The sequence below is a fragment of the Notolepis coatsorum genome, assembly GCF_963971535.1.
Source record: "Notolepis coatsorum genome assembly, chromosome: 17".
NCBI classification, from domain to species: domain Eukaryota; kingdom Metazoa; phylum Chordata; class Actinopteri; order Aulopiformes; family Paralepididae; genus Notolepis; species Notolepis coatsorum.
This window is the reverse complement of record NC_140181.1, coordinates 49,339,410-49,357,755: the sequence shown is the minus strand read 5'-3', so window position 1 is coordinate 49,357,755 and position 18,346 is coordinate 49,339,410.

Below are 18,346 nucleotides of genomic sequence, written 5' to 3'. Positions count from 1 at the left end.
TCGGAATTAGTTCCCCCCGGTCTTTCTGCGCATGATCGCGCATAGGCTACAGTACACATAGATGATCGCGAACAGGGGCACATATTGTTCCATAGCATACGCCAAATCCTCTCTTACCTTGACGATTAAAAAGCCTCCATAATTTAGTAAATAAAGCTGTAGCCAGCCAGCTAGTATTGATGCTATACAAAATGCTATCCACAAAATAGCTACATAGCTAACCAACTAAATACAATGGTATCCTGAGGTAACGTTAGATACAACGTTTGCTAGTCGAAATGACTGGACACACACAGGGACAAGTTAAACATCAATCAATTAATTTATTCCAACAGGTAGTTTGAGCTGCATGTGAGCCGCGGTCTTTCTCTCCTCTCCTTTGGAAACTAATGATGTGATGTTACGTTAGCTAGAAAAAGCACAGAACCGGCCGGCAAAAGTTAAGCTGCTAGCAACAGACACTATAATACTTCCGTCGGGGGATTTCAAAATAAAAGAGCGACGTCTAAAAGCACCGTAAATAGGTTTATTTTGTACATTATCTAACGTTAACACGAACCTAAACTAACTTTAGATTAGTTTAGGTTCGTGTAACGTTAGATATTGTAAATAATAAACGTATTTACGGTGCTTTTAGACGTCGCTCTTTTATTTTGAAACCCCCCGCCCGGAAGTAAAAATTATGCTTATTTGTCTGCTTGTTATCAATGGGTTGCTACATACGGGGTACAATGTTACATAGGCTGTGCGTCGATGTTGCAGAAGCATAAAGGCCTGCAACACCTTTGCTTTGTCGATGTTGTGGTGCAGTTGCTTTGAAGTTGCTGTAGCATTTAGAGGCCTTTAACGTTAGCAGAATAGACACACCGAGAGTCTGGTTAATGTTGTTTGGTACGCTAGCACAGTAGCTGAGAATACCGGTCGCAGCTGTTTGTTTACTTCTGGTAAACGTAATGACGTTAACATCCTGTTTACGTTTACCCAATCAGAAGCCTTCCCAGCCCCAAACCTTACGATGACTCGAAAACTCCCGATTAGACAGTGACTTTCATGTAAACACCTTGTCGGAATTAAGATTTGACATGTAAACTCGCATGATTTTTTTTTACATCCGAATGATTTGATTCCGAAGTTATAATTCGGAATTAAAAGTCACCATGTAACCGCAGCCAGTGTCACCGAGCGGCACTGCAGATTTACCCTACTCTTGGAATTGGAAGTGCATTACCGGCCAGATCCTCATAGGGGCGCTGTCTCGATAATGCAGTGTTCCCTGTTACAGGCCGGTGTTTTTTTATTTTTTATTATGAATGGGCTTTTCTGTTAGCCTAAAGCTATGCGTGTAGCCGATGGCCTGGAATAGTTTTTGGGACGCTGAATTCAGTATGCAGTAAAGGAATATATCATCAGCCAATGGACATATGGATCTACCAGATGGCGATCGATAACTGTGAAATCCTTTTTGGGATCCAAGCGGCCACAGGTAAGAGCGATTTGACGTCAATTACAGCCCGATCGGGCCTTGCTCTCGCGAATAAGGCTACTGAGGCTAATGCCGTTATTGGTAATCAATAATCAGAAACGACGTCCCCCCTTTCATGCATTCATGGTGGACCATGATACCGACAATATGCATTTTGAGTTTTAGCTATAGCTTGTCTATAGCCGAAATGCCATTCGATTTAACGTTATTAGCTTAGCTCCCTATAACTCGCGTTCCAGGAAATACCCCAGAACATTCTGCTATAACGTTCATATTCACAACGCTATAAAATGGGAACGTATTGATGAAAAAATTATTTATTTAAGGCATATTGAAGGGACGGTTTATAGTGTCAATTGACAATGAGAATGGACAGATAGCAATAATATAAAGTATAGATTTAGCTCTACAAACAGCCTCACGCACAATCAAGGTTTGTTTTGATATGCTGGCCGAGTGGGATTAGACGGATCCCAATGGCCCCGAATGTGTTAAAGCAATCATCAACAGCAACCTTTTATATAATACTATGCATATTTTTTTAAATAATTCATGAAAGATACAACATTTAGAAATCCCTTTGCAAATGACCAATTATTTAGTTATTTATTACATTGAAGGGGAAAAGTTTACTCTGCCTTAAACCTTTGAGGGGAAAACACTGTAACATGCAAATGTAAACATTTGTGATGAAACATTATACATATTTAGAAAAAAGTATTTAATGGATGTTAATTACAAAATAAATAAAAGTTACAATACAAAACTTGATTTAATTTGTATCCATGTGCAATGTGTGACATTTAATTCAGATAGGATGAAAGGAATTATCTCCCCCTATTCATGTGTGGTGCCTCCCCTTTACATGTCAGTGGAGCGAATTAGCAGGAGGATGGAGAACCGTCTTTAGGGCTGGAGGGAGGCGTCCCCTGAGTAAAGCACAGTTTAACAACCTCCAGCGCATCCCAGTGGAATAAAACCAGGACCATTTAAAAGAAGAAAACCACCACCAACAACAACATCCATCTTAATAGTGAACGTTGGAAGTCGCAGGAGATTAACCCTGACTGAACCCCACTGATGTTCAATCAAACCTCCCCCTTCTTTCTGTTATAGTGCAGCGGAAGTCATGATCCTGCCTGACATAGGTATATATATATATATATATATATATATATATATATATATATATATATATATATATATATATATATATATATATATATATATATATATATATATATATATATATATATATATATATATATATATATATATATATATATATAGGTGACTGTCAGCGCCCTGCCAAGCGGTTTTCCACCACCATGCTGTAAAGCGAGGTTCTCAGGTTATTAAGGCTTTGGTCAACAGATCGTCTCGGGTCTCCGAAAAGTAATTCCCCTTCCCTGACAGGGCACGTCCAAAGGTCACGTCCAAAGCGCCTGTGTCTGCATCTGGCAAAGCTGTTCGGTAAATAATCACCATTCTCTCTGCTGACAACTTGTAGACACACGGAAAGCACACTGGTGACAGATCTGATGCGCTTGGCGGGTTTTGTGTGAAAAAATTGCTTTTTCGCCCCAGCATAACACAAGGAGGCGTTGGTTAATTCGATTTCTCCTCTTATTATCGGATTATGATCTCAGAGATCATCATTTATCATGGCACTGAGACATGTTTGTCCTAATTATTATGTAGTGTTGTTTGTAGGAAGCCCTGATCAACCATGGGTAAAAGAAATTCCAAGGCAATTATCTCAACATGTGTGTATTCATCTCCCTGTTCCTCCAAGTCGAGCCTAATACATATGTATGATTAAAGTAACCTTTTTGTTACTTCATGTAGAACTAATTAGAATTTAATGACCGCTCTTTATGGTGGTGATTTTGGCAGGCGACCAATTAATCACAATTGTATGAATAATATATGGGTCTGTTTATCACTTTTATGATTATGATAACGTGCATAAATGTATGAATATAAGCAGAGTGCCGACAAACCTCTTACTCCACTGTCAGCATGTGGCTCTGATGAATATTTCTGTGCGGTCAGCCCTGCCTTGAAGGTTTGGTGAAGCTTGTTGTATAGATGCTGTATACAAGAGCCAAAATAGTTTGGATGAGATTAAAGAGATCATAGGAACAAGCATATTACATTTTGGGCAAGGCTCCGGATGGCCTGAAATTAGTTGTTATTGCTAATTGCTAGTTGCCTTTGGGGTATTCCAAAAAGAATATTCCAATTGTCTGATTGGATTTCCAGTATTGGTCCAGTATTGATCCCCGCCATAATCCGGCACAACACATGCATCGAGTGCATTGGACGCGTTTCAATGTGATCGGGTGAACCGCTAGACTTGCCTGACCCAAAATACTGCACCCGGAGGGAATTAAATGTAACACCCGGTGTGAAAAAAGGTTTCAAAGGGTGGGCGATACTGCCACCTAGCATGATGCGGCCGGTATTGCACTCTAGCGATCTCAGAATGATTTCCTATGGTAACCCTGAGGTCTGTGTGCCTGAAATGAATTAAAAAAATCGAATAAAAGAAATAACTATCCAAAAACATATATACGTTTATGGCGCTGAACGCTAGGCTACGTGGTTGGCCGTGAATGAGTTAAAGGGGACATATAGTGAAATGGCCTTATCCTGTGTGTTGCATTGTCTTTACAGTATGAGGTAGGGATGTCCCGATCCGATCACGTGATCGGGATCAGGGCCGATCACGTGATTTTCCGAAGATCGGGATCGGCAAAAAAATAATTATTCAACAAACATGACCATGTTCACGTCTTAAACTCATACTGAGGCCTTAGTTTTGGTTTTAAATTGCATATCATCATTCATTTATTTATTGTCACACAGAGCAGAAGAAGTTTGCCAAAACAAACCAATAGTATCCAGCTGCAGAACAGCAGACCAGCCACACTCTCAGACCCAAACGCATTTCCTTTGATTGAATTATACATCAAATGATTTATGTCAAGGATTGCAATGCCTCGCTTGAATGAAGTAAACTTTTCACCTGGATAACATCAACATTCAGGGTGAATGTAATGTGAGAAATTGGGATAAAAAAATAATAATAATAAATCATTTTTTTATTTTTTTATTTTATCGGATCGGGAACGATCGGTATCGGTAGATACTCAAAATCACATGATCGGGATCGGATCGGGAGCAAAAAAATGTGATCAAGACATCCCTAGTATATCACCATAGTTAATAAGACCTTTTATTTTTCTACCTAAAGTTGAACCTAAAAGATCGTTCTGACAAAAAATTTAATGGCAAGATTGCTATGCTATTGCTGGATCTTGAGTCATATTTGATCTGTCTAGTCTGAAAGTTGGATCTGGATTTAGTTTGACAGTACAGGCTTGTGCACCACTGCTAGATGGTGCAAGAGTGGCTCGCTCATTACAGGCACGTTGAGAACAGCACTGAAACAGAGGGGTATAGAGGCTTTTTTGGTTTTGGAGGTTTTAGACTTACCAAATCACCAAAAGAACTTAAAAGAAATGTTCAGGGGACCTCAAATAAGTTAACCTATAAGTTGTTAAAGGGGCACTAGGCAATTAATTTACTCTGGATGCCTGAACACAGAGTGACACCAGTATCACTGACTACCACGGCAAGCCTATAGAAAATTATTCTATTTAATAATAATTATTATAATAATTATCATAAATATAATATATATATATAAAAAAAGAAAAAAAATTATAACAAAAAAAAAATTATATTAATAATAATAATTATAAATAGTTTTTTTCTGTTGTACCGAACTCGTACCGAACCGAACCCCAATACCGAGGTACTTCCGAACCGTGGCTTCTGTGTACCGTTACACCCCTACTTCTGACTGAGGTAAGGTCTATTTTAGGTAACCTGCTGGTATTTTTAAGGTGACCCACTTGATGATTTTGTGAAGACACATATGTATATGGTATATACCTTTGATTTGGAAGTATTTGGGGTTTCAGGCGAGCAACCCGAACGATTTGGACATCATTTATACAATGTGTCATATCTATGAAAAAAGAAGGGGCGATGTTTAGCATGGAATAGCGCACAAACTAAAGTATGTAGAGATGAACTGGTTAGTCAGTGTTGGACTATGAACAATGCCTGTCAAATGAGCCATACTATTGTCTCCATAGTTATAATACAGAACACACGATGGGTCCGCAAACATCGCTAAAATGGTCAATAACGCTGGCAATACTAAAACAAACTCTCTCCTGACTCATTCCCATATCCTCTCATGCATGGAGTGTATTAGCACGGCATGCTGTGCATATTGCATGGCGGTCAATGTCTGCTTTAACCGCACAAATCCTATAGCAACTCGCAGAGCTGTGTGTCCAGGTTTTACTCTGCACACTCTCCCGCCACTGGGGAGTCCGGCCTGTGGCCAGATCTAACATGAAAATGTGAAACACGTTCTGCTGTGTAATATTGGTCTGGGGCCCCAGCTGATATCGCAGCGCAGGGCAGAGCATGGTGGATGGTGGATACAGTGTAATTGAGTCTAGGTGTCCACTGTTGCAGCATGCCAATTCTCTGTTCTTCCCCTGAGCTTTAATTACCCAATTGAACTTTCTTCCTCAATGATGTTTTTCACCCAATCAAGAGTGTGAGGCAACATGAACAAGAAGAATGTGGGGAAAACATCTTATTTACTTAAATTGATGTTAGGATTTTTTATGTCACCATGTTAATCTAGATCAGGGGTGGCCAACCAGTCAGAGACTAAGAGCCACACAAATTACTGTGGTACCACAAAGAGCCACACCATATACCAGCGTTTCTCAACAATTTTTTTCAGTCACGGCACCCTTCATGTGTTTATAGGTCTCACCCTCTGGCCTCTGAAGTTGCTAATGTCTTTTTTATTTGGGCCTCACAGGGTTAAAAGTACCCTATGAGACCCACGGTTGCAAAATTACAAAATCACTTTTAGCCATTTAAAAAAAGAATGTTTATTTAAAAAATGTTAAGCACATATATAGTCAATTGGTCCTGTTGTTCAGCCTCACAATGCTATTTGATAGTAAATGTGTTTATATGTCCCACCCTCTGGCCTCTGAAGTTGCTAATGTCTTTTTAATTTGGGCCTCACAGGGTTAAACTCTTAAGCCCGAGATATACAGTAAAAGTGTATATTTTCAGGATTACGTTTGTTTACCAATTATTTGAACTGTTATTAGTGAAATATAAGATTATAGAAATCTCAGGGCATTGAGTCGGAAACCGGCACGTATTGACAGGAGGAAGTGGCACAGCCAAAAGTGAGTGTAGTCTTTTGAAGGAAGAGACTCAGGGCTTTCGAATTTAGAAAAACTACCCTATCCAGCTCACACCAGCCCCTGTCAATCATCTGACTTCTGTATTTACTTTTTTATTTCTCTTATTTTTTGGGATTATCTCCCACAAACCTGAACGTTATTGCCATAAAACAGAATGCAGTTAGTTTCTCTACCTTTATGTGAACGTCTTGCAAAAAACGGTGTTGCAATACGATGAAAAATGGTGGAGAAATTTACATTATAAAAAAGATGGCAGAATTCAGTACTGTATCTACCAAACCTTCTGTTTAATCATCTTCCCTTTATTCATTTCCTTCGATTTTTCAGGTCTGGTCAATTTTAGCATGGTGTTATTAATAATAATAATAATAATAGATTGAATTTTAAGAGAGAAGCGCCTTTCTCAGACTCAAGGACACTGTACAAGGAAAGGATGGAAAAAAAATAAAAGTAAGTAATAAAATTGAAAAAATATATATAATAAAATACATAAAAGATCTGTGTATAGTAACAACAAGAAAAACAAATAAGATAAGAGATAAAAATAAATAAAAAAAAGGAGGCAAGTTCTGTCCAATTGGATGAAGTGGTTAAAATTAACAAACAACAAAACAAAACAAAACAACGGAATCTGTGGCTTAAAAAGAGTCAGGGGTGGGCTACTTGGGAGCGGGGCCGTGTTGCGTGAAGGCAAGTGTGAACAGGTGGGTTTTTAGCTTGGTTTTGAAGAGGTTGATGGTGTCAGAGCCTCGGATGAGGGGGGAGAGGGAGTTCCACAGTCTGGGGGCTGCTGCAGCGAAAGCTCGGTCTCCCAGTGTGGAACGCCTGGTGCGGGGGATTATTCACAGTCAAAGAAAAAAATGTTTAAATAGAATTGATATTCTCCTTTGGTTCATTACAATTTACTCAAGCCTAGTAACAGACACACTATTTCTGACACTGATCCATATATGTCCCTAGATTCAGATACCAAGAACACGCAAATGGACCATTTACATTTTTTTTTATAAAAAAAAAAATGTATGGATGGAAGAGCCGCATATTGACAGGCAACGAGCCGCATGCGGCTCGCGAGCCGCAGGTTGGCCACCCCTGATCTAGATTATTTAAATAAATGGGGTTTTTGACTACTATTTCGTTAGAATCTTGATCATCAGCTGTCCATTGCAAGGGTTTGCCTGAGGTCATCGTTGCTGTCAGATGAAAACCACTTACCTCCTTTACATTATTTACTGGGATTAGAATATTTACATTGGAAACACATTGAAAACCCAATGTATGACTTTAAAAATACACACATATCAATCTGAGAATGAGGCTGTTTCTGAAATCCTGAAAAGTAAACTTTTTCGAGCTGAGTGATTTACATCCGACAACGACGGTCTGTGCGTTCATCTTATTAAGGGTACAACTTTACCACCGGATGTGATGTTGCTCACATAGATATATATATAAATAGATGGCTCAAGGCGGAGTCTCCCGCATAGTTCACCGGTGGCCATCTTGCTTGAGTGGACTACTGCCCTGTAAGGCCCTCAGTTGCAAGATGACAACATCACTTTTAGCTAGTTAAAAAAAAGTCTGTACATTTTTTAATTTTATCTTTTACACATTTACATAGTCAATGGGTCCTGTTGTTCAGCCTCACAATGCTATTGGATAGTAAATCTGTTTATAGGTCCCACCCTCTGGCCTCCAAAGTCAAACAACTTCTAAATCCTCCTGCAAGCAAGACCTGTTTGTTTTATCGGACTGGATTTGTCAGATGCAAGTAAGTAAAATGCCTTAAATATTTTTTTTGGTGATTATTACAATGTCTAGAACATGTATTCAGATTCAGATTCAGATTACTTTATTCACCATATTGTTTGTACAAATGGAACGTGATTCGACATTACAGTGCATGATTTTTTCACAATAAGAACAACACAACAATAAATAAATACTTCCGGTTTGACGACAGCATGTGACGGTTGCATTGGTCTCACGCTCCGCTCCAGTTTTTGTTAATTTAGCTTAAAAACCTACTTTATACAACACTAATGTGTTTAAACCTCGACGTATATATTAACTAAGACCTTCAACTAACTATATCAACAGGAAAAATCAACATGCCAGCAAAGAAAGATAATACAAAGAGCCGTGAAGCAGACACTCTAACGGTAGACGTTGCGGTGACGCGCTCTACTGTGAAGGAGAAAGCGGTCGCTTTTGAGAATAAAAAGCTCGACAATCTCATGGATTCCAACGTTCCTACGACCTCATCCGAGACAGACATGGAGAATACTTCACTCGATTTCAAAACACTGACCACTCTGATAAAGATCTTAACCGACAAGGTTGATAAAGTTGATGCCAAGGCTAGTAATATAGCTAGAGCTGTTGAGAGAGCCGAAGCTAATGCTATTGCATTTAAGGTAGCTATAGAGGCTAAACTTGAAGACATCAAGGCACAGGCTGTAGTACAATCCGATCGCATAACGGCAGTTGCAAATACTGTGAACGAATACTCACTGAAACAAGAGGAGAAGAATAAGGAACTATTTGAGATTATCGCCGAAGTATCGAAGGAGATGCAAGTGGGGGACAAACAGCTTTTGCAGATGATCCATGACAACAAAGAGGAAAACACGGTCAGATTGCTCGAAATCTAACGTCACGCCCGCAGATTTAACCTCTGTATAGTGTGTTTGGATGAATCAGTCAAATGCACAGATGCCACGTTTGCTGCAGTGCTAGTCGAAATTCTAGGTCCTGAAATCCTACCTACAGAACCGATAGTGGACAAACGCTACAGAATAGGCACCGCAAACTACAACAACAACAAGGAAAGAGTGATCATTGCTAGCCTACGGGAAACTGGAACAAGAGACACGATCATCAGGGAAGCACGCAAGAAATGGGGAAAACTGATATACAAAGGGAAAAAAGTGTGGTTCTATGAGGACATGTGCAAGGAATATATATATTTCATTTTGTTTAATTACAGTAACGGGAGAGTGGCTTGGCCATAGGTGACATTCTATTAAATTAGAATTAAAAGTATAGATTCTATGGTATACATAGGAAAGTTTAGGATAAATTGCTCAGTCTGGGCTGACCGGAGGTGCAGGATAGGAAGAAATTGTACGCGAAGGCGGTATCAAATAGGTACCTTGTACGGCTCTGTAAGGGTGGGGGATCAGGGGTTTATTTGTATATATGTATGTTTTAATGCTCGGCTCTCAACGGGACCTCCATAGTAGGATGTAAATCCATTGTGAATTCGCACTCCAGAAGTATTGCCAACAAATACAAAACAATATGTATAGATTATGGCTAGTTTGAATATAATGATCTGGAATACTGGGGGAATAAATAATCAACATAAACGCAAAAGCGTGCTCACATTGATGAAAAACAAACAGGTTGATGTGGCTATTCTAAGCGAAACGCACATTTTAGTGGAAGACAGCTACGTTAGCGGACAACATATACCATAACATTAGTCATTCTTCCTTTGGAACGAGAACCTGTGGAGTTGCTATAGTCGTGAAACGGAAATTGAATATTGAATTGAAGGGAGTATGGTCTGATGCAGATGGTCGGATAACCATAGCTAAGATTGTACACAGGAATAGGAAAATAGCGTTGGTAGCGGTATATGCCCCAAATCTATACGAAGCTAATTTCTACACTACACTGACCAGAACAATGTTAGACTTTCCAGAATACTCATTTATAATTGGTGCAGATTTTAATGCCATCTGGGATCGTGGGATGGATAAATCTTATCCCACCTTTTCCAACGAACAAAAAAATTCATCTAATGCGTTAAAGGATTGGTCGAAGAATACAGGTGTAAATGATCTATGGCGATCACTCAACCCCACGACCCGGAAGTACTCTTGTCGATCTGCAAGACATAACACACTTTCCAGAATAGATTATGTTTTTGCATCCCCGAGACTATTTGATAACTATGACATGGAAATGGTACCCAATGCATTATCAGATCACTGTTATTTACTCCTAAAAGGATCATTTGGTATACTGTCATCCCGAGCCCCAAGATGGCGATTTAACACGATATGGCTGAATAACAAGGAATTCATTACACAACTCAAAGAAGCTCTTTCAGTATTTCTACTAGAGAATGCGAAATCGGTGCCGGACCCCAGAATATTATGGATGTCGGTAAAGGGATTGATCAAGGATTTTACCGGGTGCTTTCCCTCCAAAATACGCAAGAATCGTTGCTCAAAACTGGCAAGGCTGGAAACGCTTTACTCTACGTTATTTTCTTCCTTACAATACAACTACTCGGTTCGACTGGAAACTCAAATTAATGTGTTAAAAAAAGAGATTAATGCCATTTATAAACAACAATCTGAAGTACAAATACGTAGCACAAGACAACAGCATTACTCTCAAGGTTCTAAACCAAGTCACCTACTAGCTATGCGATTAAGAGTCAACACAAAATTTGCAGATATAACTACAATTAAAGCACAACAAGGACTTGTTACAGTCCCTAAAAATATCAACAAGACATTCAAAGAGTTCTACTCCAACTTATAAATCAGAAACGACCTTCGATCAAAACAAAATGGACACATATCTTAATCAAATTAACCTCCCTAAACTATCAGAGGATGACAGTTAGAAACACCCATCACACTAGATGAACTCAGGGAGGCCATATCTGAAATGAAAAGTGGTAGGGCTCCAGGAAGAGATGGTATCCCACCAGAAATGTACCTCTCATATTGGGACATAATTGGACCCCTATTACTTAATATGACGTCTTTAGTTCATCCGGATCAGACTGGCTTCATAAGAGGCCGCTTGATCACGGATAACATAAGACGATTACTACATGTACTAGATGCCAGCAAGGACGACACCACACCTAAGGCGATGCTGTCCCTGGATGCAATGAAAGCTTTTGATAGGTTGGAATGGTCGTATCTATGGGCAGTATTAGAAAGGATGGGGTTAGGAAAAGGATTCATTGATATGATTAAAGTACTATACAAAGACCCATCGGCCATGATTACAACAGGTATAATCACCTCCGAAATCTTTCCGGTATCACGCTCTTCTAGACAGGGTTGCCCTCTTAGTCCCGGACTATTCGATTTATCATTAGAGCCTTTAGCACAATATATAAGACAATCCCAATTCATAGAACCAATCGTAATCAAGGGCACACAACATAAAATTAGTTTATATGCGGACGACGTAATACTGTTCATGCAAAACCCTAACACCGCAATGCCTCATATTCTCAAGTTGATTGATGACTTTGGCGATCTATCGGGATTTAAGATAAATTGGCCAAAGTCGGCTTTCCTTCCACTTAACGCCCCTGCAAAAAATATACTCCTTTCAGAAGAAATACCAATGGTTAAACACTTTAGATGTTTGGGAGTTGAAGTATTCCCTACCATAAGCTAAACGGTGAAGCACAATTACATAAAAATCCAAAATAAAATTAAATACGACTTTGACAGGTGGTCAAAACTTAAAAACTCAGTACAGGCACGGGTATCAATAGTTAAGATGGATGTCTTACCTAGAATCAACTTCATCAGCTCAATGCTACCGTTACCCCCTCCAGATGGTTACTGGAAAAAATTACACTCTTCTGCATACAAATTTATTTGGAATAACAAACCACCACGTATAAAAAGATCCACCGCACAGAGAAACAAAGCCGACGGAGGTATGGCATTTCCAGATTTCTTCCACTATTTTAAGGCGTACACTTTAAGACCACTGACAACCTGGTTTGATCCCCAAGCATTAGTATCCTGGAGAAATTTAGAAGTAAATATAGTAGCACCACATAGACTGCATGATCTAATCTAATGATTATGATTGATCTAATTATCAATTAAGCAATGCGAACTGAAATTTAGCCCCATTATTACTCATGCAATCCGGATATGGCGTGAAACACAAAAAATATATTCTAACCCACATAAATGGCATAATCAAACTCCCTTATTCAATAACAATGCACTCCTGATTGGAAAACTACCTATAAGATTCCCTAGATGGGAAAAGCAGGGCATACACACATTAGGAGATGTTTTCAACAAACAGGGTTTTTGTAGTTATGAGGAAATACACAAGAAATTTAATCTCACCAGTTCCACATATTATTTTTACGCACAGTTATTGTTATGTTTGAAGGCTCATGGTGTCCCATTAAGGATACCAATTGAACACCACAGATACCACAAATTCTTCTATGAAAGAGAGACATCGAGAGGTTTTGTATCAGATTTTTATCATCAATTACTAATGTCCTCGTATGAAATCCTCCACCTAGACTCAGTCTGGAGGAGGGATATACCAGACCTGTAAATAAATTTTGATTGGCAAGAAGCCTGGGCAAATGTTCGACTTGCGTCACGTAACCCGGACCATCAACAAATCAATCTTAACTATATTCATAGGACATACCTGACTCCTATAAGACTGAACAGAATGGGTCTTAAACAAGACTCCAGATGCTCCTTATGTACAAATGGGGATGAGGGTACATTTATGCACATGTACTGGGATTGCCCACCAGTTAAGATATTCTGGAAAGAAGTGACCCAGCAATTATCAAATCTCTTAACTCTGAATATACCTGTACACCCCTCTGTATTACTGTTGAATGATGTTTTTGAGTTTGCAGTCCCTATACAGCTAAAGAGATTGGTTTTATCTGGTATCACAGCGGCTAAAAAGCTGATAGCATCACGATGGTATCAACCGGAAAAAATGTGCCGGAAGGTCTGGATTCTTACATATCTCGAGGTCATTTATCTAGAAATATCTACAGCAAGAATTTTGGGTCTCAGTGAATCCAAAATTACAATGTGGTTAGAAGTGGTGGAGAGAATAAAAGCTAGCATATGAATGGTAGTGCCTGGTTAGGAGCGAAGCATAATGGATGGATTATCGGGGGGGGGGGGGGGAGCGAGCGAGAGCATATGGGTGTAGGGTATTAGATAGCAAGTATTAGGTGTATGTCTTGTATAATACATTTATTTAAGTGGTGATTTCATTGGATGTGCACTGTTAATTAATGCTTGTATATCTAATTTTATGTTGTTATGTTTATGTTTATGTGTTTGTTTAAAAAAAAATAAAAAAAAAAATATATATATATATATATATATATAAAGTGCAAAACAGGACAGAATATGTATATATTTAGTTATTGTGGAATACATTCATCACATTTGATTTTGAGCTTATGTCTTTGTTGCAATTCAACAACCTTGGGAGAGTGTGGTAGTCAAAATTGCATGTGCACCTTACACATATTACATGGGGACATTGCACTTATAATATGTTCACATATGGGAAAGGAAATACTAATAATATAATAATAATAATAATAATAATAATAATAATAATAATAATAATAATAATAATAATAATAATAATAATAAAAAACTTTATTTGTATAGCACTTTTCATACAGAGGTTGCAGTTCAAAGTGCTTCACAACAGTAAAAAATACAGGCATGAGCGAGCATAGCAAGGTATGGTAAATCACAGTGTTTCAGATTAGGATCTATCATCCTAATAGGCTCTCTATTTACAGTTTCATTCAGTAATACAAATAATAAAATAGTTTAAAATGATTAAGTTTAAAAATAGTCTAAAAATTATAAAATAGAACGGACATACAACAACAGTAAAAAATACAGGCATAAGCTAGCATAAAAATTTAAAATGTAAATACAAAGAGATAGAGAGGTAGCAAGGTTAGGCAAATCACAGTTCTTCAACAATACAAATAATAAAATAGAATAGATTAGAGAGTAAAAAAGTGCGGTTTGATTCAGTTTAAAATAGGCTAAAAATAATAAGATAGAACGGACAGTAAAAAGTGTGATAAGATTGTTCAATAACGAAAACAACAGAGCAGTGTATCGCTCTTAGTACTTTGAGTTTCCATCGCTCTTAACATAATACATCAGATATGATGATGAAAATGGCCCAGTTAGGAGAATCAACCTTGGCTAGGCGGTGATGTTCACGATGTACCTAACTGGAATGTTAAACAACTTTGCTAGCAGAGGAAAATATTTAGGTCAGAAGTCATCCTCTCCTCACAACAGAGCATCACTCTAACATCATAGAACCGACATATGAATTTCTTTGGAAGTGTATGAAAGTAGGTAGGGTAAGAATATAGCAAGGTATGGTAAATCACAGTGTTTCACATTAGGATCTAGCATCCCAATAGGCTCTCTGTTTACAGTTTGATTCAGTAATAAAAAATTGTAAAAAAATTATAAAATAGAACGGACATACAACAGGGTATTTAACATACAACAGCACAGTGTTTCACATTAGGATCTAGCATCCCAAATAGCTCTCTGTTTACAGTTTGATTCAGTAATACAAATAATATTTTTTTTTTAATTATTCAGTTTAAAAATAGTCATCAGTAAGAAGTAAAAAGTGTGATAGCCGACACATGAATTTGATAGGCAGTGTATAAAAGTAGGCAGGGTAAGAATAGTGCAGGTAAGTACAATTTGTGTCAGGATATCCCTGATGTTTCTATAATAATATGTCCCCTTGCCACTAGGTGGTAGCAGATATCTATCTTCAAATATTTGCCTGCATTACCCCACAGTGAAATGCCTGAGCAAAGAGAGGTTTTAAGCTGTCTTTTAAAGATGTCTAGCGAGTTGGCTTCTCTGATGTTTTGGGGTAGTTTGTTCCACAGTTATGGGGCATAGTTGATAAAGGCTGCATTACCGATCCTCTTTTGACTGTTTCTGGGAGCCTCTAGTAGTCCAGCAGCTGATGATCGCAGTGTTCTTGCTGGTGTGTAATTTATTTAGAGCTTTGTATGTAAGGAGAAGGACCTTAAAGTCAATTCTAAATGTTACTAGGAAATAGAATGTCTTTGATAATTCACTATAGCCAAGTTCTAAATGTGTTTTCTCTTTTAAGATTTTGAGTTAATTAAGGCCAGAATGTAATCAATTAATTCGTGCTGTTCAATAGATTTAAACAAATTAACTAATTAATCTCACAATTTTCTGTAATTAATATAGATTAAAAGTAGCATTTTTCTACTTAAGACCGAAGCCTGTAACAGATATTTACTTGAGTAAAATCATGGAATTAATGTAAAATCAACACAAAGAAAGTATATTTAGATTCAAAGACTATTTTAATAGCTTTCTTTGAATACAGTTTCTCTCCTGTGAAATACAGATGGAGCACTGGAAAATATAACCTCTACCGCCGGCACCAAGCTTGGTGACGCGAGTTGACGGGAGGTGACGCAGCACTGCCTGGTTCAACCAGTAGGGGGAGTCGAGTTACAGGGTGGAGAGAGGGAACTATCGTTTCTATGTGTGTGTGTGTGTGTGTGTGTGTGTGTGTGTGTGTGTGCACACACTACAGACATGGACATATTATTTTGCAATGTAATGCTTTTCTGTTGATTATTTGACTGTCATTGGTACAGTAATGGTGTGGTATTTTTGATTAACGTGCGTTTTTTATGGATAATCAGCTGAGATGTACAGTACAGTATTATTATTTACGTTGAGACAACCCAACTTGCTAGCCCCGAAGACCCGCCCCTACTCTGCCTCTGATTCGCAGACTGTGGCTCTAGTTCGGCTCTGGTTGGGGGAAATGTAACTGGACCGTCGATTATTGTGATCAGGCTGTCCTGTGGATTTCAGCTGTCGCTGTACTGAATTTACTGGTAAGTTAACTTAGGTTTAACGTTAGTTTGTTTACTGCAGTTATGTCAGAATGACAATCAACTAAGGTAACGTTACAGTAGCAACTGCTCAAATAAAGCTGTATCCACATTGCTGTCAAGTTAACGTTATGGTCCCTCGAAAATTGAATGCGACCTCAAGGCTTTTCAACACTGGCCGCGTAATATTAGCTAACGTTCATTTAGCAGGATGTAATGTGTAACGTTTAATCAACGTGAAATGGCCCTGAATACATCATATAATGTGTTTCCCAGCTGCTACATTTTTTTTTTTTTTTTTTTTTTTTTTGCTCCATTTTCCTCCGATTTTCTCCCATCCCAATGTTAGTCGTATGCCAATTCCCAGTCCCCTTCCTGGTCACTGCGCACCCCCACAGTCAGATCATCTGGGAGAGTGGAGGCTATCACGTGCTTCCTCCGACACACGTCCAGCCAATCAACCGCTTCTTTTCACCTGGCAGCGCGGATCCTCCCTGAGAGGGCGTAGCATGTGGAAGGATCACACTATCCCACTCAGGTCCTATCCGCGCTTAGCAGGCGCCCCGACCGAACTGTAGGAGTCGCTGTTTACAACGACCCGGACCCACCCCGCCGGCTTCTCCCACCCTCTAATACAGCCAATTGTATTAGTGTGAACGGCCTGCCAAGCTGGTGACAACCCCGGAGCTGGGTTGGTGACGAACGCAATCTCCGCTACGCCACCTAACCGCCCCAGCTGCTAAATATTGTAAGTGTATGCCCAAAAATATATATCACTATGAATTGAAAATGGGGGACCCTGATGTAAACAAGACGAAAGTCTTTCTCTGGTCTGCATCCCCTTAACAATTGTGTGTATTGAGCTGTACTGTATTGTACCCATTCTGCAATCTGTTAATGACATTTACATATCTGTAGATACTATATCTATATCTGTACATCCCTTACCTACTGTAACTGAGGGGTACAATTCCCTGACTGTATTAAAGATTGTGATATATTAAACCACTACTAGTTATGTACTTTAATTACTGGCCATACAGTACATGAATATATATGGTGAACACCCACACAAGAATACGGCATTGACACATAAAGTTCTATTTGGAGGGTATTTATTATTATTAAGCAACGTTAGGTTACAGATTGAGAATTAGGCTCGCGCTTGTATGGCGAAGAACATCCGTAATTCCGTGTACTGTGCTCTGTCCTCGCGCGTAAAGTCTGGGAACGTCGGTGTGCCAAGGTACGATGCCATGGATGGCTGGCACATTGGTGAGCGTAGGGGAAGAGGCCTCCTGGGCGAGTCTCCCCGTACGTGTTGTCGTGGGTTGGTACTCGGTGGGTACCAGAGGCCGGGTACCCAGGTGCTGTTCCTCGGTGCTGACTGTACGTCAAACTCACCCGTGAGTTGGGTCGGGGGTTTGTAGTGCAGTGACTCGGGGCTGACGTCGGGGCTGTACTGGGCCTCCTGGTCCAGAGTACGTTGCTGCTGGTCGGGGCTGTACTGGGCCTCCTGGTCCAGAGTACGTTGCTGCTGGTGGGCTTGACATTCCTCCTCTTCCTCTTCCTCTTCTAGGTCCTGGAGTCTTCTAGTCAGTCTCTCGGCGACGTAGGCCGGTTCTTCCCGGTGGCTGGGTCTCGTATGGACCGGTCGGGGAGGGGGGTCGGAGACGTAGACAGGATCCTCTTCTTGGCCGGGTCCCGGGTCGCTTTGTCGGGTAGGGGAAGGTGCCCTAGACCCTTGTCGTGATGATCTCCGGGAGCTCCGTGCGGAGAGAGGGGGTGTCGCCCTGGCAATCAATTGTTCTATCATCTGCG